Source organism: Acomys minous, assembly GCF_964271855.1.
Source record: "Acomys minous genome assembly, chromosome: 4".
In the NCBI taxonomy this organism is placed as follows: Eukaryota; Metazoa; Chordata; class Mammalia; order Rodentia; family Muridae; genus Acomys; species Acomys minous.
Genome location: NC_140486.1, coordinates 61,423,871 through 61,431,931, shown reverse-complemented (window position 1 = coordinate 61,431,931; position 8,061 = coordinate 61,423,871). Strand labels below are relative to the sequence as shown.

At 42.4% G+C, this 8,061-nt stretch overlaps 1 long non-coding RNA gene across 1 annotated transcript; it reads left to right on the top strand.

Annotated features, from left to right (window-relative positions):
- The first annotated feature begins 1,475 nt into the window (after nt 1-1,475).
- On the top strand, nt 1,476-7,717 carry LOC311596149. Its single transcript, XR_014778733.1, has 3 exons — nt 1,476-1,658; nt 2,477-2,569; nt 7,471-7,717. It is a non-coding gene; the product is annotated as an uncharacterized lncRNA (long non-coding RNA).
- The last annotated feature ends 344 nt before the right edge of the window (nt 7,718-8,061 follow it).

The window sequence follows — 8,061 nt, the reverse complement described above, 5'->3', positions numbered from 1 at the left end:
ACTGGAAGCACTGATGTTTCACAGGTGTGAATGGCAGGAGGTTAGCCTTGTCGTTTTAGACTCTCACAGCCAGTGATCCTCAGCTCCCCTGTGCTGTGGGTCCTACAATCATTCTGGGTCTCTGAATAAGCGTTGGCTCAGGCCAAGGTATCCACAGCCTTCTGGGTCCCCTGCCAAGTCCAGCCAGGGACACTGGGCCCGAACCAGGCACCGAGCTTAGCTAGATTCTCAGGGTCTGAACCATCTGCCAAGCTCAGCTAGGGATTCTGGGCCCAAAATGCACACAGGTTACAGCCAGAAATTTTGGGCTGGGACTGCGCACCAAGCTCAGCTAGGGGCTTTTGGCCCAAAGTGCATGCTGTGTTCAGTTATTGACTCAGGGCCTGAACTGTCTGCCAAGCGCAGCCAGGAATTCTGGATTCAAACTGCACACTGTGTCCAACCAAAGTCTTAGAGCCGGGACTGTGCCAAAAGCTCAGCTAGAGTCTCCAGGCCCAATCTGTCTGCCAAGCAGAGTTAGGGACTCTGGCCCCAAACTGCACGCCGAGCTCCACCCGAGTCTCCGGGGCGGAATTGTGCACCAAGCTCAGCCAGGGACTCTGGACTCACACGGAGCACTGAGTTCAGCCCAGGACTCAGGGCCTAAACTGTGTGGATAGTCCAGCCAGAGTCTTAGGGCCGCCAAGCCTGTGTGTACAGCTCAGCTAGAGTCTCTGGACCCAATTTGCCCGGCAATTCTAGCTAGGGCCTCTGGGCTGAATCTGTGTACTGACTTCAGCCTGCATCAGTGCCCCAGAACTGCCTGCTGAGCTGAGCTAGTGTCTTGAGCAGAACTGCTTGCTGAGGTGAGCTAGCACCTCCAGTGGTACTGAGTGCTCCACCTAGCCTGCATCACAGCAGGAGAACTGCGGCTGCGCTGAGCTAGCGTCTTCGGTGGAACTGAGTGCTCTGCCCAGCCTGTGTCACAGCAGGAGAACTGCGGCTGTGATGACCTAGCACCTCCGGTGGAACTGAGCGCTCCGCCCAGCCTGTGTCACAGCAGGGGAGCTGCCGCTGAGCTGAGCTGGTGCCTAGGGTGGAACTGAGCGCTCTGCCCAGCCTTCGTCACAGCAGGAGAACTGCGGCTGCACTGAGCTAGCTCCTCGGGCAGAATTGCTTGCTGAGTTAAGCCAGCGTCTCTACGGCACTTCGCACTGAGCTGAACCCAGGACTCTGGGGCTGAACTGTCCACCGAGTCCAGTTTGGATCTCAAGGCACCACGTGACCCAAATATTGTCCACAGTCCCCTCTCCCACAGCAACTCCCACCGGCCACCACACCAATCACCTCCACCGGAAGGCTCTGAGCTGCAAACCTCAGCCACCGCCGCTGCTGACACTGGTGCCGCTGGTGCCGCTGCTGCTGCTGCTGCTGTTGCTGCTGTTGCTGCTGCTGCTGCTCTGATCTGATCTGAGAAAATCCGAGCTCCTCCCGTGTGCAGGGGCATGCAGGTCCTCCACACCCTGGTCCCTCTAAACCGTGGAGCACTCCTGCTGCCGGCCGTGGTGTGGGGACCTTGGTGTTTCTGGCTCAGAAATCTGTGCAATTCCCTGAATTGTTCACTGGAGCTTCCAAACACAGTCCACACTGCTCGCTGCCATCTTGGATCCCCCAAGAATGTAAGTTTTAAATCTGTGTTACTCTCTCTAAAACTCAGTTCTTTTACTGCTACTGTTTGTCTCCTCAGAATTTATCATTCCTCCTACTCACAGACAACAGACTAGATAAAGGCAAGAAAACTGATATTTGATGTTCATTTTTACCCACCTCAAATTGCTATTAGCATTTTTGGACTATAAAAACATGAAGAACATTAAGGACAGCTTTAATGCTTCCTTGACAAATCATTATTTTATTGTCTTGCTTTATTACAGTGGCTGCATCTCCAGCACAATACTAAGCAGTAGTAGTAAGAAGAAACAGCACAACATTGGTCCTGCCTGAAGATTTTATTCTGGCTTTCACTATTAAGAATAGGATTAGATGGGCTGGAGAGATCTCTCAGCACATGCCACTCTCTCGGAGGACCAGTGTTCATTTCCTGGCACCTATGTTGGGAGGCTCACAACTGGCTTTATCTCCAACCCCATTGAATTTGATGCCCTTTTCTGGCCTCTGATGGTGCATGAAGACATAAAATAAATCTCTTTTAAAAACATAAAGCATCAACAAAAACAGTGTTTGAAGCATTGCATAGATGACTTTTAATAGGTAGAATAAAATTCTTTTCCATTCCTATGCTCTAAATAATTTGTATTAGGAATCCATGTTGAATCTTATTAATGTTTTTTCACACACCTATTAAGATAATAAAAGTTTATAGCATGAATTACAGTGACTGAAATTGGAGTACTATAAAAATCAAATAGTCCTTGGACAAAAGGCATTTGACCTTTCTTTCATTGTGCTGAGCTCAATTATCTACATTTCCGTTAAGGTTTTCATCTGCCCTCCTGGAAGATGCTGCTCTGGAGTATTCTACTCTTTAAATGCTTTTGTCTGCCTTCTGTATCAAGCTATCACCAGCCTTGTGAGTTTCATTTGTTTCATTTGCTCTATTTCTCATGCAAGTGTGTGTCATTTTGCAATTTCCTAAACATTTGGTAAAATTTATAAGAAAAGACATTTTGACCATAACTTTATTGATAGAATAATTGTACATAGTCACTGTAATTAAGTTTCTTTAATACATACACAATTGTTCAGCTTAATTAGTTTCTCATGAGTGAACTTAGGTAGTTTTGGATTTCAATATTTATGTTTTTACTTCTAATGTTTGATTTAGTTGGCAAATTTATTCATATTAATTCCTTACTACTTTTTCCTATTCATTTAGACATGCTAATATTTCCTTTTTTATTGTTGATACTTGCATTGTTATTGTGTCTGTTTTAGGTTAAACTGGTTTAATTGGAAATTTATCTTTTTTAACATCTTAGACTTTTTAGTTTTTTTTAATGTATTCTGTTTGTAAAATTTTTAATTGATTTTTAAATTTACCTTCTCTCTGTTTAGTGTGCTTATCTTCTCTTTTTTTCTAGTTTCTTATTTTTCTAGTTTCTTACAGGTGAGATTATTAACTTAAGACTTTCCTTTTCTTTGGTACATAGGTTATAATGCTGGGAGTTGTCCTTTAAGCCCTATTTTATCTGCATATTACAACTTTTGATAACTTGGGTGCCAAAACAAGCTTTTAAAGTGAAATTACACAGAGGAAAGACTTATTTGAGGCAAAGTATAGCTGGAAAGAAACTGAAGGCCTTGGAAGTTTTCAAACTAGGATGCAAATGTGACACTCTCCAAAGAGTGAGAAGGAAGGGAATACTGGTGGAGCACGGAGAAAAATCTCAGCAGACTGCGTTGAAGGACTCGGGGAGATGGGACCAAAAAACTCTTGACTCCAGACAGAGTCCCGGTGGCTGACCAAAGAAAGGATTTTCCAAAATCCAACTTGACAAACCAAGGAGTATTACAGTAACTTGTAGGAATATAGGTGAGGGCTTGCTTGCACAAATGTGGGTGACTCAACAGATTCCATCACCACTTCAGCAGATGTAACAATTCACGAAAGCAGAAACCATGGAGCCTTCTGCACCACTGGCAGGCATTACAACAAGTGGTTAGTCTTCCCTCCCAAGCTGTCATTTCTGCTTGTGTAACTATGGGGAATATTCTGCTTGTGTGGGGGCAGTATTAAGAACTTCCTGAGATGGGTGAGTTGTGTCTGTGTGTTGAGTCTTCAGGGTGGACTGTTTCAATATGGAAGAAAATGTTATACAACCAACTCTTGGGGAGCTTGGTCTTGGTACAAATATTGGCTGTTAGAGGACACTTCCATTGAGAAAGATAGACTGGATTTGTATCTTTTTCAATGTATTTTATTAATTTATTCATATTACATCTCAAATGTTATCCCATCCCTTGTATCCTCCCATTCCTCCCTACCTCCCATTTTCCCCTTACTCCCCTCCTCTATGACTGTGAATGAGGGGGACCTCTTTCCCCCTGTATATGCTCATAGGGTATCAAGTCTCTTCTTGGTAGCCTGCTATCCTTCCTCTGAATGCCACCGGGTCTCCCCATCCAGGGAATATGGTCAAATATGGGGCACCAGAGTTCATGTGAAAGTCAGTATTCACTCTCCACTCAACTGTGAAGAATGGTTTTGTATCTTGACTGGGTTTCTTAATAACATAGGAGGAACCTAGGAAATTACTGCCTTGGGAAAAAAAGAAATGCTGTTATTTGTTCTGAGTGAGTGTGTGTGTGTGTGCGTGTGTGTGTGTGTGTGTGTGTGTGTGTACACATGTGAAGGTGGGAATGTGGGAGTGGAAGGGAGTGTGGGACAGTGTCCTGAGGGGCTAGAAGGTGGCTGTCGATGCCCTGGTACTGGGGATATTGGTGCTTGTAAGCCATTGGATATTGGTGCTGAGAACCAAACTCAGGTCCTTTGTAAGAGCCCTGAGTGCTCTAAAGCACTGGCCATTTCTCCATCCCCTATTCTACATTCTTACTAAGTCTCAACAAGCCACACTTCTCATAGCCAGTTTTCTCTTGACCTGGGTAGTAAATTCCATTAGCTGCCCCACTTCTACCTTTGTCTAACATAAATATCCATATCTTCCTTTGTTTTCAGAGTATAACTTTGTCTTAATTTCCATGAATCTTTCTGCGTGTGTCAGAACACTAGAAGGATGCAAACGAGGTGAATAATAACCTTCATCTCTTTCTTAGTCATTGGACCATTGGCTCCAGTCTTTATCTATGCTATATACCTTGTCAAGATCACACCCCTTTGAGGAACAAGACATTCAACCAAGCAGGTCCCTGAGTTGCACTGATGGGCTGCACCAAGTCTTCTAGCTGGTCATTGAGAGCGATGAGAAACTACTTTTGTTTCGACCTTAGCTTTCCAATCCACATAGACACATGTACAAGGCCTGACAATTGATGAATCTTCCTCGTGGCAAAACAATGCCTTTTATCTGGTACCTCAACTGTGTGTTCAATAAGTCATCTCTATTCTTTTTTATATGTATATTTTTCACCAAACATTTTTAGCAATCCAGTTGTGATCTATCTGCTGTGTCTTGGTTCTTTCCACTTACCTGTTCAACGCCCTCTTCCATGGTGTTCTGGCTCAGTATCCTCTGACATCTTAACCTTGCTGTCTGTTTTCTCAGTTCAGCAGGTCTCTGATATGAGCTGGGGCCTCTCCTTTGAAACAGCAGCCTCACAGCAGCTGGATATATTATGGAGATAATTTCATCTGCTTCTCTTCTTTTAATACTCATAGCATTCTGGTCTCTTTTCTGATGCTGGAAAAGCATTGCTTTCATATTTGACTCGTTTTTCCTGCATTTTACAGAAGTGTGCCCCTGGCTATTAACTTTTGAGGCTTCAAGGAGAAATCCAGCTCAAATGAAAATATATTCACGAATAAATAAATGTACAAAATAAAAAGTCTTAAACCTCAGTTATGTCCAGAGGCATGGTAGATGCATGTCATTTGAAATTCTATTCTTATGTGAAAACAATCATATGAAAACACTCTTTTGTTTTTATAAAAGTGAAAGTATACACATATTTTTCTTAAAACAATTTTTCATCACTGCATTTTATCATGTTCGTTCTCTTCCTTTTCTCACTATGCCAAAACCATAAACAAACAAACAAACAAGAAACGACAAAACAAATAAAGACAAAAATATTCAAAACAAAATGAAAGACACACAGAGTCCATTTTGTGTTGGCAAAATACTCCTGGGCCTAGGGCATGCTCTGGAGTGTGGTTGATATATCTACTGACATTCCACTGGAGAAAACTGATGTTCTCTTCCTAAGGAGTTCTCAGCTGGAAACAGTGTCTTGATTTTGGGTGGGACTTTGTGTCTACCTCCAATTCTCTGTGCTAGAGATTTGTGTAGCTTGAACTTGTGCAGGGCTGTGCAAGCTGTCACAGTCTCTGTGAGTCCATGCACGCATCAGTCCTGTTGTGTCTGGATGATGCTGTTTCCTTGGTGTGATCCACCACCTGTGGCCCTTACAGTCTCTGTGGCCCCTAAGTCTCTCACTCTCTGCATACTGTCCAGATGTGAGTCTATGTGTTAAATAATTAAGAATAAGCTTCTCTGATAATGTTGGGCCATGAACTGATCTATGGGCATAGCAATATGGCATTAAGAGTTATAGATTTTTTTTTATTCAACCAGTTCTTAAATAAATGTATTATTGTTTTTTTGCTCAGTTGAGTCAAAACAACAATTTAAATATTATGAAATATCACTAGATAACCTAGGTTTTAATAACACAATACACATAAGTTTGCATGCATGTGGAACCACTCACTGATTTGACATAATTACAAAAAGTCACTCTTGCTATCCAAAATAAGCGTTCAAAATAATTGAGTAGACATGTTTAAACAAGTGATTAATGAAAGACAGATTTTCAACCTTGAAAGCCTTCTTTCTCTAATGGCAAGCGACTGCTTCATTGTCAATTATGTGTTTCTTAATATATCCCATCCCTTTTGTAGAATTTCCCATTTTGCCAGAACAGTACACCTTAATATATTCCTTTCATTTTAATAATACCTGTGCTGTGATTCCTTTCCTATTTTTATCTCAGAGTTCTATATATAAACCTGATCTCTCACCCTACATGCATAACAAATCTTTCATTGGACCAGCTGGAGTTCAAGCCTAGATGACTGTGCTGAATACACAGCATGCTAAAGCAATTCTTTAGCATTCTGCTAGGTGGGGGGGGGGGGTGATAAGGAATAAGGAGGCTGATTTCTGGCTTTTGGCATCCTTGTGAATGATCAAAAGAGATAAAGCACAGGAGATATTATATGAGAGCAGGTATTATCATTCAGTCCCTAGGCAATTCTGGCTTCACAATCAAGGTGATAAAAGGGGAAGCATCCACAGGGTACCACACTCCACAAGAACTATTTTCATGGATGGAGGAGGTGGCTCAGTAGGTAAAGGCACTTGCCATCCAACCCAAGAACTGGAGTTAGGTACCTGGAGCTGGATGGTGGAAGGAGAGGATCTATCCCCCATAACATGACCTTTGGCCTCCACACATGTGCCATGGCATGTATATGTACACACTCATACACACACACACACACACACACACGCATAAGGTAATTTTAAAAGAAATCATTACAGATTATAAAATATGTGAGCTTAAATGATATGTACTTACATTTTAGGACTCAGTTTCTAGTCCCCATCTTTAAAAAAGCTCTTTAAAGTTTATAGCAACCACTTATATTTGGCCATTTGATACATTCAAGAGACATTTGTAAAGCATATGTGATAACTCAAACATCATTTTTAGAATCACAAGAAAACAACAGTGAAATTAAACACATAAAAAAAATCTCAGTTCTCACAGTGTTCTCTGTCTCTTATACAGACACAAGGACCAATCAAAAGCACAGAAAACACTGAGAACTGAGGCTTCCTCCAGACAAAATTGCATCTAAAGTCTCCGCCAGCACAGCCATTGCCTTTGTGTGAACCCCCGAGCACTTGTGGAAGTGGAACCTATGAACGTGATACAGTATCACTCATGTGATTTTTAAAAACCTTATATGAAAATAAAAAAAATTTTATAGATGTAAGGATGGTCTGGACTCAACTGGACTTAAATTAGGGAGATTATCAGGGTAGACCCAAGCAACAATTCCCAAGTCCTTTTATATCTGGTTACTGGAATCCAAACCACAGAAGTTACTTGTTTAGGGGTGGCACACCTCAACGTGAAGACAAGACTCTGATACTGCCCAAGCACAGGCTACCTTGCAAACACTTCAAAGCAAATGCAGGAAGAGAGAATAAACACTTGTTGACAAGCAGAAAACAAAGACTTCTGCAACGGAAACAACTGGATTCTATGAGCAACCCAAGGCGAATTCCTCTAGAGCCTCCGTGAAAATTAGGCTTGCCAATACCTCAGTTCCAGCATCGGAAGAAATGGGCAAATCACTTAACTGCACTGTGCAAA